Below are 18,188 nucleotides of genomic sequence, written 5' to 3'. Positions count from 1 at the left end.
CCCCACTCCCTAACCTTATAGCATTGCTTTCCAGGAGAATTAAATGCCAGGGAGAAGTTATAACTCTTCTCTCCTAGTGTGACCACATGAAAGTTAATCAGGGTAGTTTGCTTTGAAGGAGCTTTATGAAGTACAGAATATGATGATAAAAGATTAAAGGTTGTGCAAGCAAAGAAGAAGATCTGCCACAACTCTTCTACCCTAGAACTGACATTATTTTCTTAAAATCAGTGCTTTTGTTATTAATGAACTGGTCTTTTGCACTCCCAATGGCTATCAACCCAATTCTATAGGACTTAAAGCTTTATATCTCCTTTTTAAGAGAACCAAACAATAATGCCTTGTTTTTCTATCTGCCTCCTTCTCCCCCTATTAGGTCGTGCATATTTATCTGTTGTGCTGCAATGCTGGGCAACCGAACCGTAGAAAATAAGTAGTCTATAGAGATTGCTTAGAGACTGGCCACACTGAAACCAACATGTAGGGTTTCTGTCTGCCCATCTAGCCATCTCTGTAGTCCTCCTTCTGTGAGAGGCCTCAGACAATGTGACAGAGCATGAACGTTGGGGTCAGCCTATCTGGGTTTGAATATTAATTCCACATGCTGGTGTCTGTGGTTTGGGGCACATATTTTCATCTTTCTGTGTTTCAGTTTACTTTTCTCTGAAATGGGTTAATTGTCTACTGAGAAACATTATGGTAATTAAGTGAATTAATGCATGAATAGCACTTGGAACAGTGTCTGGCCTGTAGCAAATGCTATATAAGAGTTTCCTATCATTATTGGTAGTTTAGGATTTCTTCGCCAGCCCAAGTTTCTGTCTATAATATAAAATATATAAAATTTCTTGACATACTCCTCATACTGTTCATCAAAATCATCTATGAAATAAAAACGTTTAACTATTGTTCCAGACTACTTAGGTCTCCAAACACTAAGAGTTAATTCCTATCATTAGTAAAACTCTGTGAACTGTTATGAATTTTGATTCCAATGAATAACACATCCTCTACTAAACTAATCCTTAAAAATTTATTTACAGGGTATCTAAAAGCTGTTGGTGAGGTATGCTGTTTGTTTGCTACAGCTTTCTTTGAATTATTGTTTTTACCCACATTTATAAGCAGAAGCTAGCTAGTGTGATCAGTGGGCCAAATTAGTCAAAGAGCACACCACATTGACTATCCCCAAGATTTGAGTGTTTTTACCTGCCTCCAGCTGCCTTGCATTAATGTAGTGCCCCACTAGATGTCAGTGTTTCCATGAGAATGCAAAAAGACATTCTGTTGTCATCCTTGAAGCAAAAGATTAATTGATCGCTATAAAAAGTTAGACAAAATAAAATGTTCTCCTTGCTCTTCAAACGAAGATAAGCTAATAACTTCGGACACAATTTCACTCCTCCTCATTCACCAAATGTCCAATTACATATCTTCTCTGCCTGGACCTTCAAAACAATATAAAATTCAATGTAGGCAATGAAAAAAGTCACAGGAGGATTTCTGCAGAGCACCATCTAGTTCGGAAACACAGCCATTCGATACTTGTCTCCAAGATTTCTAAATGAAATGACTTTATAAATAATGTTCCTCCTTATCTTCCCTATGTTATTTTTCTTTTAGCTTTATTTGAGACATTTAAAATGAATGTCTCTTATGAAAACAGTGTTTCTGCCATCTTTCTTCAGGCAAGCTTGCTTAATTGGGATGAAGATGATCCTATTTGAATCATAAATCTGCATCGAATAGTTATGTTTTCAGAGATTATTTTTTCACCATTTGAGCACACAGTTTAGATGATGTGCCTCAGCTGTCAGACACAGATAATCAAGAGAGCCACAGAGAGCTATCTACCGTGTTTCCTTAAAAATAAGACCTAGCTGGACAGTCAGCTCCAATGCGTCTTTTGGAGCAAAAATTAATATAACACCCGGTCTTATTATAAGACTGGGTCTTTATAATATAGTATAATAATATAATATAATATAATATAATATAATATAATATAATATAATATAATATAATACTGGGTATAATAAAATATAATACCAGGTCTTATATTAATTTTTGCTCCAAAAGACGCATTAGAGCTGATGGTCTGGCTAAGTCTTATTTTCGGGGAAACATGGTAGAGAGGCAAGAAAACATAATCAATGGGATGCAGGAAAATTACACAACCAGAAGTACCTAATTGAGTAAGGAGGATGCTGAGAGCGTTAACTTAAGGAAAGGACCTTCAAAAGAGCTTCCTAACATCCCTGCCCTTGTAGTTTTATTTAGTACATGTCCTTTTCCCCGTGAACGCAGAGCAAAGCAAATGTGACATTATAGTGTTCTGTGGCACACGCACTGAGACTTCCCTAAAGTGAAATATCAGCGGGGAATTTAAAGTCTACTGTGTATGCTAAAAAGACAAACCTGGGAAGTTTATCAAATGCATGCACAAGAGAAAACAGAAAGATTGATTAGGGTAGAAGTGCTTTTCTAATCAAAACAGTAGGAAAAAATGTGTTCCAGGGATTCAGCCATCTCGGGCTATTTTCAGGCTGAAAAACATAGAAAGCAGATGGTCTCAGAGGCTGTGCTGGACACTGGTTCAGAAATGTAACACAAGGTTAACTGTAACATATGCTGTCATCCATGAGGAACCAGAAATATGCTAATTTATCCCAGTCAGACCCTTCTCTGAAATATTATTTCTTCTGTGCATTTTGTAAAAGTTAATGTAATCAAAGCTTAAAATGGCTCAGGGAAAAGGGCCATTTTATTTCCTTTGGAAGATGGACTGCGGAACTCGCACAGAATCCAAACACTTTATTTGTCTTTTACAATTTTCTCTCATAATAGGCTGAAAGTAAAAGTAGTTATTTGTGAGTGATGGTATGTTATTTTCATTAAGATAATATTTCAGTGTAATAATCTTAACATTTTTAAATGTAATTATTTTAGAAACAATATAGATTAAATTACATATGTAAACCCAGGGTTGGAAAGCTGAAAATGTCCAGATTAATAATATAGTGAGGCTTAGGGCTAGGATGCTAACTGTTTTCAAATATTTCCCCTCACAGCTTGTCATTGATGTCTGAAGCAACCCCATTAGAGATTCACAAATGAAATACCTTTGCCACCAGAAGAGAAATCCATTCATTAAATGACTATCGTTAATGTCATAGTGTGAACTATTTACTTGCCTCTTTCTAATGTTGTGGAAAAGATGGCAAAAAAGCAAGTGTGTAGGGTTCTTCCCAGAGAGGGTGGGTCAGTGCCTTGCCCTGGATAGTGAGAGCGTGAGGAAACACTGGAAGTCTGAGGGTATGAAGTAAACAGAAGTATCCAAAAATTAAGCAGAACTCATGAAGAGTTAATTATAAAATCTCAGGAGAACACTTTTCATCTCCTCTTCAATTTTACATTGGGAAGACCCTAAGAACAGGGCTTTGGTTCCTGAAAATTATGTAACTGGTCTTAGCTAAGAAGTGCCAATTTCTAGTGGGAAAAGTAGAATAACAAGAAAGAAGTAATTGATGGAGCTCTTGTTATGAAGGTATGTTGAGTTTAGTTAGCCATTTGACCTCCAGGCCTCCATGCTAGGAATGCTGGGAAAAACTCTCTTACCTCTCTCCTTGTTTCTCCCAGCTGTGCATCTCATATATAGGTACAGGGTGATCATGGTTTTAGAGGTAGACACATGATTTTCAGAATTACTTTACCATTTATGTGTTATGTTAACCTTGAGAATTTCCCTTAACCTTTCTAAATTCCAATTTTCTCCTCCTTAAAATGGAAAAATAAAACCCACCATAATCTGCCCTAAAAAATCATTGGGTGGTTTTAAGTTTGAAATGACAACTAAGTGTAAATGGATTTTGTGAACTGTGAGGTGCTTTATACAATCTCTTGAGCGTACTTATTTATATAAGTAGTGTGATTATGGTCTTTTAAAGTCCTTTGGATCATGAAAACTGATGTAATTGCAGGTAAAAATCATCTGGTATGAACTAGGTTAGAAAGCGTGGAAATGCGTATAACAAGATTAGAAAAAAGTTGCTCCTCTGAGAAAGGAAGAAAAGAAAGAAATGCTGTGGGATTTTATTGGACTCCTGACAATGGCACAAACTTCACAATGTGATATTAATAGATTTTTGGGGATGGAGTGAGATTGCCAGAGTTGTGACAATATCCTTCTGGTGTTTTCTTTGGAGATGAAAGCGATAAGGCAATTTTTAAAAAGCATATCCTAAATGCTGACTTAGCTTGTAACCCTTTCAAAACATTTGTGATCACTCATTTTGATGGCCTTTCTGATGTAACTAAATCTTATGAGTTATTTTTATTAAGATCTTGTAAGATTGCCAGATCACTAATTGTGGTGGAAAACAGCCAAGGAGCAGGGCCCAGAGTGGTACACATTGTAGACTCTCCACCCTACTTGTTATGAGCTTTCTTAATCATTCCAACTTCCTTTTAAAACTGAACACATATTTTCTGTATAGTCTTCTTTTATTTATTTTATGCCTGTGTCACATATGTGTTTATAATTCGTTTCTCTCTTGTTTATTATCATTTCATTTTAGGTATAGTGTGTGTGTTTTATTATCTTTGACACTACCTGTAGGGAGTAATGTAAATTTAGGCACATATGTCTTGCTCTGATACATATCTTTTCATCTACAGGGAAAGGAAGCTGGGTCCTAGATACAACTGAGCTCCTTACTAGATGTATAAATTCTATAATTAACTATGAGGTTTGACAATTAAGTTCATGAACTCATCCTAGAAAAAGTGCTACACACCTCATTACTGAATATCACTATGGTCACCTTCGAAGTACTCCCCTTGGGAAGCTATGTACCTAAGCCAGCGCCTAGTCCACCCTTCAGAGCAATTTTGGAACTCTTTTTCTGGAATGGCCATCAGAGCTGTCCTCATATTACTCTTGATGTCCTGAATGTCATCAAAATGTCTTCCTTTCAATATTTCCTTTATCTTCAGGTAAAGAAAGAAGTCGTCGGGGGCCAGATCAGGTGAGTAGGGAGGGTGTTCCAATACAGTTATTTGTTTATTCGCTAAAAACTCCCTCACAGATAGTGCTGTGTGAGCTGGTGCATTGTTGTGATGCAAGAGCCATAACTTGTTGGAGAAAAGTTCAGGTTGTCTAACTTTTTCACGCAGCCTTTTGAGCACTTCCGAATAATAAACTTAGTTAACTGTTTGTCCAGTTAGTACAAATTCATAATGAATAATCCCTCTGATAGCAAAAAAGTTTAGCAACATCATTGCAACAAGTTCGTGAACTTAATTGTCTGACCTCGTATCTTTATAAAATTGGGTGCTTACCTTTTCATGAAGACCCAAAAGAAAACAGGAAACTTAGCTTCTTCCTTCACAATAATTCATTCATCAAATACTGTTGAGTGCAGATTTCATGCCAGGCTCTGTGTAGGGGCTGTATTTACCTGACAAATGTGACAAAAATTTTGTCTTAGAGGAACAGTAGAATAAGGATTTCAGAGAAAGAAAAACTCAGAGGAGAATTTCAACTGGATGAGTTTGAGGGAGTGGAAACCCCAACTGCTGAGTTTTAAGATTCAGATGTATTCGAGCCTCACTTGTTTCTTTTATCCTGACCCTTTTTTAAAGAAGTCATCGCAGACAAGTTCCATTTTGTCCTCACACTTACTTTTCCCATGGTGAAACTCATTGTCAACAGCGGGACACTTGAGATGATTATATATCTTAGGTGTCTCCTTACCTCTTAACCTAGCTTGCCCCCAAACTCTCAAAGTGGTAGGATACAAAAGAAGCATTCTTTGTCCAGCAAGTCAGGCAACTTGGAGACAGGACTTTATAAAAAAAAGAATGCACAGGGTGATTAAGGGATTTGGGGATTTGGCAAAGATGATAAAAGAGAAAATTGAATGAGAATTGAGGAAAGCACTGCAGTTATGAAAGTTCTCAATATCAAAGTAGCTGTAGACTCAGGTGAAATAAAACAGAGGTTAGAGGTGAAGGAAGGGTGACAGTCATTAACCTAAATCTTAGGCACTAAAATGCTTTATGAATAGTATGGAAAGGTGAGTAAGCTTTTTGTCACCTTTCTCCACTTCTTAAACTTTCCTCCAATTCTCCAAGTCCCTCCATCAGTCATAACTGAAAATAATTCTTGGCTAAGAGGTATATCTGAAGACAAAGCATTAAAGAACTGATACTTACCCTTAAAAATCTTAAGGGATAATGTCTCAACATAAGGAATTGCAACAACTCATCTGGAAGGCTCTAACTGCTTGTTATTTAGGTGGGTTCATGGAGCTGTGTTCTTAACACGCCTTTTAATTGGTCCAAAGTGATGACAGGCATAATGGTAGGGGTATTCCTCATATTTCACATGATTGAACTGGTTTTTGGCCAAATGCTAATACCATTCTGTTGGCTCTCCATCTGACAGGGGTGGTTCAGCGTGGGCACTGATTAGCACACTAACCATACCATTAATTCCAGATTAGGCTATTTTAGAGAGAGAGAGAAATGATAGATAGATAGATAGATAGATAGATAGATAGATAGATAGATAGATAGATAGATAGGCAGACAGACAGACAGATAGATAGATAGATAGATAGATAGATAGATAGATAGATAGATAGATAGATAGATGATAGATAGATAGATAGATAGACAGATGGTAGGTAGATAGATGATAGGTAGGTAGGTAGGTACATATGTACCTACATACATACATATATACATACATAGATACATAGATAGAAGGAAACAAATTCTTAATGACAAATCAAAGGGCAGAGCATTTGGAATTTGTGCAAGGCAAATAAGATATCTATATATAGAGAAGGTCAGGACCTGAGACAACTAATCTCACCTAAGGAGAAAACTCTTTTATTTCTGAATAAATACATCACTATATATAGAAGCAAATTTATTACAGTATTCTTAAAACAGAAAATTATTGGAAATCACATAAATATCTCTCCATGAAAATAATGCATACGTACATTGTAATGCTTAATGAGTGCTTTTTTATTTTATGCTTTTACATATATCTAATTTTTTCCCTTAAGATAAACTCCTAGAAAGAGGATTTCTGTGTCAAAAGATATACACATAGTAATTGACTCAATATATTTTGCAATCGGCATGCCAGAAAGTTTTAAAACATATAAATGAATTACTTGAATGATTAATGTTTTTAAAATTTATATTCCCACCACCAGAATCTGACAGTTTTTTCCCTACTTGGACATTAGGTATTATCTTTTTTTCCTCCACTCTAATTGGTAAATATTGCATTTTTTTGTTTTCATAATTTTTATTTCTTTGATTGTTAGTGGCTCTGAGAATTTAAAATACTTACTGGCTATTTTTATTTTTTTCTTCACTGGTACTTAACATCCTGAGGCCATTTTGAGGGATACTTTTTTCTCTTTTTAATATTCACTTTAAGAATTGTGTATTCACATCATATACATTTCCAAGTTTATGTTTGCACTTAATTGGCTATTTCTTTTGTTATGTAGGATATTTTAATTTTTAGGTAATTACTTTTTTGTTTTATTTTTGGTGTCATGCCTAGAAAGACTTTCTCCACCACAATGTCATTTAAAATAAACATTTATTTTCTTCTACTATGAGCATGTCTTATTCTCTTATTCTTTAATCTTGATGAAATTTATAATGGTAAAAAGTAAGAATCTATCTTTTCCACCCAAATAGTTAATTTTACCAATACCGCTTATTGCGGAACCTCTTTTATCACATTCTGTTTCCACATGTTCTGTTTCCGACTTTTCTGTTCTTACACTTAGTACCACACTGTTCAAATGTTGTGTTTCTAAACTACGTTAATATCTGATATATATATATATATATATATATATATATATATATATATATATATATATAATCACCCACTTTTATGTGTTTTTTTACAGTTTTTATTTAACCAATTATGGGAAGAAACTAAAATGTGAAAATAAACAAAAAACAGTAAAGAAGACCTTAGTATTCAAGAAATAGCTCTTGTAAGAAGATGACGCAGGAGTGTTAAACATTTTTGGGGTGATTCCAAAGAGGTTAAAGATTATCCGGCGGAGGAATCCAATTCTGATTCAACTTCACATTCTGTAGACTGTGTTGATCCAGTTAATCCTGTAACAACTGCCACTTCTACCACTTTGGAAAGCAATTTGATAGCCTACATAAAGATGCCTTGCAACACCCAAGACCAAAATAACTTCTAGTTGACCAGACATTCAATAAAAATTGGTAACATTCATACAAAATGATGCATGCTCAGACATAAGATACTCAAACCACATGTTCCATCACCAACCAGTGGTAATAAGCTATTTCTGTCTAAAAAAGCAAAGTACCTTCAGTGACCAATGGTACTTAATGTGTGAGGAGGCCCAGGCCTGCACTTGGGGATTCACCATTGTTACCCTTACTTTTTGTTCAGAGCAAAACTCATGGCACAAGTAGGAGAAATGGACTTTAAAAGAAATTTCTCAGACCTAGACCCCACTGGGAGTTTAAGGAACTAAAGACACCTACTGTACCCTAATCCCCAAAGGGGAACATATTTATTGTCTGCCATGGGTCCACCTTTTCATAACCTTATCATTTAAAAAAAAAAATCCCCAAATAGACAATACAATATAATTTTAAAGTTATTAAATGCTAATTTTATGACTTTTCAATATAAAAAGAATCAATAAGATTGATTCTTCCTCAATGACCATCTCCACTACCTCAGATGAATAGATTTAATCTAACTTTATACAAGAGCTGAAAGCCTCATTAAGATAGCTCTAACAAGTTGGTTATTCAGCCTCTATTTGATTATTTAGGAAGCTCACCCTTTTCTAAGGTAGCCCATTTTGCTCCTTATTTATTTTATTATTATTATTATCATTATTATTATTATTAGTTTCAGGTATACAAAACAATGTAACAGACATTTACACCGCTCACAAAATGATACCCCCCCCACCCCCATCGGTTACCCATCTGACATCGTATGTAGCTGTTACAATTTTGTTAGGTCAAAATGTCTCTCCCTAGAACTTCGGTGATTCTGTCCTCTGGAGCGCCACAGAACACATCTATCCTCTCTTCGACAAGTCAGCTTTCTAAATGTTTGAGGGAAGAAAGCGCCTACATGATCTCCAAGCTGACCACTGTTACTCCTGCAAATGCTCTTCATGTGATACAGTTCTGGGGGTCCATGTCTGGTTTATCAGAATCTGAGACTCCAAACCAAATGCAAATTTTGAGTTAGATTCAATCAACATAGAGTATAGTAAGATAAATCATTTTTACAAATTGAATATATTTTTCTTTGTATTCCTAGCAGAGCTCAACATGAATATAGTAGGTGCTTATTGCATATTCAAAGGTACACATGAATTAAGAAGACACTTTGGAGCCTTTATATGAGCATTTTAACAATTTTATGAAATAGGTTGTGTTTTCTTACCAGAATGAAATTCTTTTGCCCATTTGTCCATATTCTTTGAAGTGTGTGGGAAAAAATCGTACTAGAGCACGTTAAATAAATTTTAACCTGCTTAAATTTTGCTCAGGTAGCTTCAAGTGTTATACACATTTTATTTGTTTTTTTGTTTTGTTTATAGGTCTAGGACATAGAGTAAAGGTTTGGTTTGTGGCAACTCTCTTTATCTCATAAAGGAACATCTTGTATGGAAAGTTCTTGCAATGTCCCAGTGCACAGATGTCGGTCTTTTTAAATGTGCTGGTGCAGGTGAATGTTCATCTACCTCTTTGTTTAATGACTTGGCAGTTTGTTTCTCAGCTGCAGGTTGCTTTTGTTTTTGTTTCTGCTGTTGCCAGAGGCGTTTCTGTTGAACCTGGCATCAGTGAGTGCACTTTCTCCAAAACTGAAAGCTAATTTAGGCTTTGTAGTGTATGAAGGCCTACTAGCTCTTTCCACTTCTGATTCTGTTTTGACCCCAAACTTTTACTGTAATTAGACCATTTTTCACTTTTTTCCCCCCAAATGATTTATTTTTCCTGGTGAATTTTTTTGCCCTGGAATCTTACTTTGTACATCTGCACTTGAGTTTGATTAGGGATGCTTTCTATTACTCCATAACTCTCTAATTCTCCACTGCCCTCTTCCCATCTTCCCTCCTCACCTTCTGTTTTTTTTTTTTTTTTTTTTAATTAAGGTATAGCTGGTAAACAATATTATATTAGTTTCAGGTGTGCAATATAGTGATTCAACATTTATATATCTTGTGATGTGCTCATGATATATTTTCCATTTGTCTATTGTTGGGCATGTTGGTTCCATACACTGGCTATTGTAAACATGCTGCAATTAAATATAGAGGTGTACTCGCATATATCTTTTCAAATTAGTGTTTTTGTTTTTTTTGTATAAAGACCCAGAAGTGAAATTGCTGGGTCATAAGTAGTTCTATTTTTAGTTTTTTGAGGACTCTCCATAGTTTTCCATACTGGCTGCACCAATTTGCAGTTCCACCAAGGGGATACAAGAGTTCCCTTTTTCCACATTCTCACCAACACTTGTTGTTTGTTGACTTTTTGCTAATAGCCATTTTGACTGGTGTGAGGTGATATTTCATTGTGGTTTTGATTTGTTTTTCCTTGATAATTAGCGATGATTATTTAAGCATCTTTTCTGTTGGCCATCTGTATGTCCTCTTGGGAGAAATGGATATTCAGGTTCCCTGTCAGTTTTTTGATCAGATTGTTTATTTTTTTGTTATTGAGTCATATGAATTCTTTATATATTTTGGATATCAGCTCTTTATTGGATATATAATTTGTAAAGATATTCTCATTCAGTAGCTTGTCTTTTCATTTTGTTGATGGTTTCCTTTGCTGTGCAGAGCTTTTTATTTTGATGAAGTACCATTTGTTTATTTTTGTTTTTGATTCTGTTGCTCAAGGGAACATATCCAAAAAGATATTACTAAGGCTGATGTCAGATAGTTTATTCCCTATGTTTTCTTCTAAGAGTTTTATGGTTCCATGTCTTATATTTAAGTCTAATTCATTTTGAGTTTATTTTTGTATATGGTATAAGAGAGTGATCCAGGTTTTTTTTTTTTTTTTTTTTTTTTTTGCATGTATCTATCCAGTTTTTCCAATATCACTTTTTGAAGAGAAATTTACAGGTTCAATGCAAATCCTATGAAAATGCCAATGGCATTCTTCTCAGAACTAGAACAAATCTAAAATTTATGTGGAATCACAAAAGGTCATGAATAAACAAATCAACCTTGAGAAAGAAGAACAAAGTTGGAGGTATCATGCTCCCTGATTTCAAGCTATACTACAAAGCTATAATAATCAAAACAGTGTGGTATTGGCATAAAAACAGGTACATAGATCAATAGAACAGAATAGAGAGCCCAGAAATGAATCCTCGCTTGTATGGTCAATTAATCTGTGACAAGGGAGGCAAAATATAAGATGGGAAATTTAGCTTCAACTTCTTGGTCTAATTTTAGCATAAAGTTTCCTCTGTCCATAATTGAGAATTGGATCTCTACCTTACACTCTCTCATAATTAACTGAGCAGTATATTGAGCGATTCCAGTGTGGGGTGTGACCTTTTCCTAATAAGTGAAGATGATTTAGTTGCAATATAAAGAAACATGTAAGGGTATCAAAATTTCTATATAGAGGTTTAGGAGTGATAATCTGGTGGAAAGTATTGGAGGAAAAGTATGGCTGGGGTGTGTGTTTCAAAGCTGTGCTTGTGTACTCATATAAAGCAAACTTTTTACTTAGATTGTATCTTTATTGAGGATAGGTGGTGATAAAGATTATTGTGGCAACTAAACTACCTTAGTTAGCCCTCTACTCTACCACTCTGTGCCCTCACTTCAGATATTAATATTAAGTAATCTGAGAGAGAGCCCTTCTTGAGTATTTGGCATCTCCCCTCCATTTAGTCCTTCTCTAGGATCTACTTCCCCTTTGTTTTATGACAAGGCTCAGATGCACAAAGCTGATTCAACAATGGAAATGGGAACTCAGAAATCTAATTTCCATCTTGACTTCAGATTTGCAAGAGTCAAGTCAGCCTTCACCAGTTCCCTCAGCCGAGTTTCCTACCCTCTCGCTTCTTCTGGGGTGCTCCTGGCATGTAGTATGGTGGGAGGAAAGTCACATTGGCTTGAGAATCAACACGTGTTAGGATTTTAGCTGTGGCATCAATTCAATGAGTATGAGGACCTGGGGAAGTTATTTAGCATCTGTGAGCCTCAGTTACCTTTATTTGGGATAATACAACTACCTTTTAATTTTATTGGTTAGTGGGAAGATTGAACCAGATATTGTGTGCTGAAGTTTTCTTTGTATTAGAAAGTATTAAACAGACACTTTTAATTGTCTTCCCTTAGGGAAACAACAAAAATGGTCTCACAATCTGAAAAATCTAAAGAGTTTTCTCCTCTTTCTCATTGCATTTAATTCAGTTCCATTTAATACATTCTTCCATTGGGTTGACTTAGGTAACGGAAGAGTGGCATATGGAGGGAGTATCTAGACTTATTGATGGTGGTTCCTTAGCATTACCTTTGCTTAAAGAACTGTACCTCCACTGAGGTCAAAATTTAATAAAAACATTTGATTATAATGCAAACAACAATTTGTAAGAAAACTTCTTGTTAGAAAGTGAATCCTGTGATGGTTTTGTGTGGTGTGTATGCATGTATACATTGTGCCAATTCAAGGGACAATCATCCTTTCCTTCTACCCAAGTGATGTATGTGTGCATTTCTTTGTTTTTCTCTACATGAAAGACCTGCTGACCTTCTACTTCACAGGCATGCATGTATGCGATGATACCTGAGTACACACAGTAATTCTGTAAGCCATATTCAGGCAGACTACTACTCTAAAGAAGAGGCAGGATCTTAGCAAGATGACCTTTCCTTAAGTCAATCTCTGGTTTCAGATCTTATCTCTACCACTAATGTGTTATCTGACCTGATAAATCACCTTCCTGAATTCACAGTCTCAGCCATAAAGTAAGAGGTTTTTAATTTTAAAAATATCCACCTCAGAGGGTATGGAACATGTTTCACACAACATATGTACAAGAGATTTGTAAATAAAAGTGCTATACATGTGCCAGTTTTATTAAGGTGGGTTCCTCGTCTGATCAGTCAGCATTATTTTCCCACAGGCAAAGGCCATGACAACAATCAGAGGTTGATACTCTGTGGGTACTTGTCTTAGAATCCAAGTGAGAACAGCTTCTACCTGGTGGGGATTCCCCCTTCCATTACTTCCACAATTACCTGGTAAAAGCAGTAGTAATAGTGGGAAGACTATCAGAAATGGGAAACTTCCTTCCAAAGTCTACAAGGTCACTCATTAGTATCTAATCACACAGGTAAAATAAAGAAAAACAAAATGTATGAATTTTAACATGTCTTAATTGAACCCTAATACACTTTCTTTTTGTTTGAGTCAGCTAAAATCTTTTAGAATTGCACTGACCCATAAAAGGAGGGGCCACATACAATTATATGAAAAATGAGTCTTCAAGTAGAGGGAAAAATATCATTCTAATATTGTTTTCTCTTTTTTATGTAAATATAATTAATCTATTCTGCAGAAGAAACACTTTCAACCTTGTCAGAGTGGGGCTTTGTGAGTTTTTTATTTTATTAGTTTCAGGTGCACAAGGCAAAGCAAAACTTAGACGTTTATCATTTATATCCCTCACACTGTGTGAACCCCCCTCCCCCATCCACTATCCCTCTGACATCGCACAGAGCCATTACATTTCCACTGTCTCTATTCCTAATGCTGTACTCCGCTTCCTGTAACAATATACATACACATATATAAATATACATATATATATGTATATGTGTATATATATATATATATATATATATATATATATATATATATTTATATAAAATTATATTGGCATTCAGTATTGTTAAGCTTCAGGTGTACTGTGCAGAGATCAGGCATCTACATCATCCCTGAGGTGGTCTCCCAAATGGGACACATGTCCTTCGATACCCTACAACATCTTTACATTATTGATTACGTTCCCCAAATAAATTTTCAAAACCCCGTGGCCATCTTGTGGTTACTGACTGTGCTTTCTAATCCCCTCACCTTCCCCTTATCCCCACCCCGCCTCCCATCTAGCAACCCTCAGGTTTTCCTCTATGTCTCCAAACTGTTTCTGATTAGTTCATTCACTTATTATTTTCTTTAGATTCCACATATAAGTGAGATCATATGGTATTTGTCTTTCTCTGTCTGACTTATTTCACTTAACATAATGTTCTCTAGGTCCATCCATGTTGTTGCAAATGGTAAGATTTCTTTCTTCGTTATGGCTGCGTAATACTCCATTGTATAAATGTACCACAGTTTCTTAATCCAGTCATCTACCGATTGTGAGTTTTTAATGTAAGGGTAAAAGAGTAGATTAGTAAACTACTAATCTATTAATCTATTAATCTAAACATCTATTAACCATAGATGACATTTACTAGAGTATGTGTGGGAAAGAGTAATTTTACATCTGAATGAAATGCTTTAAAAATAAACATTCATTTGGATGTATATGCTTTTTCTTTCAAATATAGGTCTATTAAATTGAGAAAGATTTACATTTATTAGATTTGGGGAAGATTTGCATGATTTTTACTATGTATAAAGTTGAGTGTTATATTTTTTGCTCAAAATGTGTGAAAGAATACCGAGTTCTCATCATGATTACATGCAGGTGGCCATGGAACTTGGGTGTAATCAGGGATGTAAGATAGTTTCACTGATCTATAAGGTCTAGGTTGATGTTAGAGACGCACTGAATGAGCAGTCATAAAGAACTTCCTCCCATGAGAAGATGGACAAAACTGTAGTTGCATTCAAGAGGGGTGTCACATGCTAGAGAGATCTGTCTGTGGACTCCAGGGCAAGATAAACATGTTGCCGAGAGCACCTTTAACAATATTGCCAAATGGTCCCTAGTCAGTTTTTTTCCTTTATTAAAATTTATTGGGCTGACATTGGTTAGTAACATTACATGGGTTTCAAGTGTATGATTCTGTGATACATCATCTATCTATCTCATTATGTGTTCAGCACCCAGAGTCAGTTCTCCTTCCATCACCATATCCTAGTCAGTTGTTTTTACAGAACTGTGTGTACATCAGTGATGCTTACTCAGAGGCATCTTATATTTCAGCTAAATGAGGGTCAGTTCTAAGAGAGAGTCTATAACGCTGCCAGCATGAGGGCCTCCATGGGAAAAATATATACAAAATGGGAAAGAATGACACAAAAAGAGAAGGATGGGGGGACATTAGACAATTTTTTCCTGAGCCAACATTTACCCCTTCCTCCTTTCATGCCTTTCCTTCCCATTTTGCATGCACTTTCTAGAAGACCACATTATAAAAATGAAGCTCATGACTAAAGATGCTCTGGGGTTATAGACACTATGGAAAGATAGGTTCTGACTTTCCATAATACGCAGCCCTAGAATTTGCACAACCTCACATAATCATTACTATTATACAGTAAATGGATATATTCATAAATTAGGATTTTATTAGAGCATAAATATGCCCTGGGAGAAAGTCATAGTCTCTTAAATGAGATAGCTTTGGGGTGAGTGCTGTTTGTGTCACACTAACTACAGAATCAATAAAGATTATACCAACCTTCGGAAAGTGAAAATGGTGATAGGTGAATCATAGCTTCTTTAATCAACAGTATTTTTTTAAGGATGAAATCAGTATGTACAAAAAAGTTTCATGCACAGTAAATACAAATGTGATATATTATCATTGCAGGTGAATTTGAATTGCTATGCTACCATGCCCCACTAAATTAGAATTTGAAAGTTGTAATGCGTCTCCCCTAAACTTCCTATTAATTTCTAATATGTAGCTTCCCTATAATGCACTGTAAAACAGATAGGTAGGATCTGTATCACCCAATTTAATCAAAGTATTAAATATGGTAGGTAAAAGTACACAACACTGCTCCAGGTTCCCTGGGCTTGCCTTTCAATCTTCATACAATTTATGTATTCAGAGAGTTTGATTACGTCAGATATGAAACTGACACAAGGTAGAGTTAAATCCAATTTCTATTTTCTGCAAACTGGTAGATTTTGCAGCACCCAGCCAAGTGTGTCGGGGTTCCAGGTGGTACTCCTTCCTTAAGCAGTTATGGCTCACCAGCGTGCTTCCTCTTTTGAGGTGGGATTAGAAAAATATACTGAGGTATGTGTCTGCACCAGATCTGCATGCCGGCTAGAGTGCTCTGCGATGCCATGTCTGCAACCGTGAGTGTCTGGCCTCTGCTCTTACAGTAAAGCATGGGAAGGAGGTGGGCATGAGAAAAGCCTGGGTCATAATAGCCTAGCCAACTTTTTTGAATATTTACTGTGTGTAAGGTATTGAACTACCCATAATTATCTTATTACCACTCAGAAGAATCCCAAGAGGTAGGTAATCCTATTATTTCTATTTTACATATGAGAAATAAGCAGCTACTAGCTTGTTTAAATGATTTTTCCATTTAAGTTATAAGTTACAAGGTGGGTACAGAACACAAATCATCTGACTGTTATCCATGTCCTTAACAATCATCTCTTTTCAGCTTCTTTGCCTCTGGCCTTTAGACATTTAAATGTTTGGTCCACTTGTCTAATAATATGGTTAAGCATCTCTTCTCCATATGTTTGTCTTATCTGGTTCCTTAGAAAAAACTAAATCCAATCATTAAACCATCAATTTCCTGGTGTAAAGAGCCCACTAGAGCGTTAACCAAAAGCAAAGTAAAACAAAACTAAACAAAACGAAAAATCAGGCTGAAAATTTTAACCTCGAACCATTGACCAAAGCAGATACAGTCTGTGCTTTAACATATTTGGTTTTATCCTGAAGATAATTCTTCCAAGAGAAGCTCCATGAGCTGTGCAGTTGAGCAATTTTAAACAAATAGAATAGTAAGAGATAAGGTTTTCTGAGCAGAAAGTATATATATTTTTAGGAAAGACTTCTTCATTTAATACATAAAATTCAGCTTGGATCTTGATGAATTATATCTACCGTAATTTGTAATTAAGATCCTTGAAAGTAATTAACTTAAATAACCCTTAAATATAAAGCAATATAATAAAGTGTTTAAAATCATGGACTCTGGCGTCAGGACACCTGGACTCAAATCCCAGATTTGCCACTATATGTGTGGCCTTGGGCAATTCACTTAACCTGTGCAAGCCCTTGCTTCTTCCTCTGTGAAAAGAAAATAATTGTGTATCTACTTCAAAAGTTTGGAGGAATACATCAAAGAACATTGTAAAGACCTATGCATAGTTCCTGTAGTGTAATAAATCAATAAATAATGACAATTATTCTACAGGTCTCTGGTGCTTGGGAGAAGTCTAGGCTAATGCCAAGGCATACGTATCATAGTCATATAAGTATTACTTTATATAAGTAACTCATTGCCATGAGTTAGAGTTTATTTCTTCAGGGATTATGCATAAAGTAAAAAGAACGGAGAGGTGAAGATACTCCATCTAGGATGGGCAAATAAAGAACAAAGAGCACATGAAAAAGATTAAGAGGTGACTAGAGAAATGCAAAGAAATGGAATCAATAGGATATAGGATATATACAAAAGGGAATTTATTATAGAATTGGCTTATGTGATTATGGAGTCCAAGAATTCCCATAATCTGATGTCTGCAAGCTGGAGAATTAGAAAAGTTGATGGTATCATTCAGAGTTCAAACACCTGAGAACTAGGGAGGACAGTGATATAAGTCTGATTCCAAAGGGCTGAGAATCTGGGGGCTGATGGTGTAAATCCCGGGTGGAGTCAGAAGGCCTGAGAACCAGGACTGCTGATGTCCAAGGGCAGGAAGAGAAGAATGTCCCAGTTTAGGCAAAAAGAACAAATTAGGCCCTTCTCCACCTTTTTGTTTTATTCAGTCCCTCAGTGGATTGGATGATGCCCACCCACATAGTTGAGGGTGATCTTCTTTACTCAGTCTATCCATTCAAATGCTAATTATTATTTTCTGGAAACACCCTTACAGAATACCCAGAAACTATGTTTTACAAGTTACCTGGGCATCTTTCAGTCCAGTCAAGTTGACACATAAAATTAGCATTATG

General features: G+C 35.7%; 1 long non-coding RNA gene across 1 annotated transcript in view; it reads right to left on the bottom strand.

Moving 5' to 3' along the window:
* Nucleotides 1-3,080: 3,080 nt before the first annotated feature.
* Nucleotides 3,081-18,188, bottom strand: part of LOC148754761 (uncharacterized) — a 44,580-nt gene continuing 29,472 nt past the window's right edge. Inside the window, exons 2-3 of the long non-coding RNA XR_016019737.1 lie at nt 5,341-5,459; nt 3,081-3,309 (exon numbers count right to left, since the gene is read on the bottom strand). This is a non-coding gene — a long non-coding RNA (uncharacterized LOC148754761). The remainder of the gene's footprint in view (nt 3,310-5,340; nt 5,460-18,188) is intronic.

Source organism: Rhinolophus sinicus, chromosome 17 (genome assembly GCF_057876585.1).
Source record: "Rhinolophus sinicus isolate RSI-liver-muscle chromosome 17, RSI-T2T, whole genome shotgun sequence".
Taxonomy (NCBI): domain Eukaryota; kingdom Metazoa; phylum Chordata; class Mammalia; order Chiroptera; family Rhinolophidae; genus Rhinolophus; species Rhinolophus sinicus.
The sequence above is the reverse complement of the archived record's forward strand: the minus strand, read 5'-3'. Positions and strand labels throughout refer to the sequence as shown.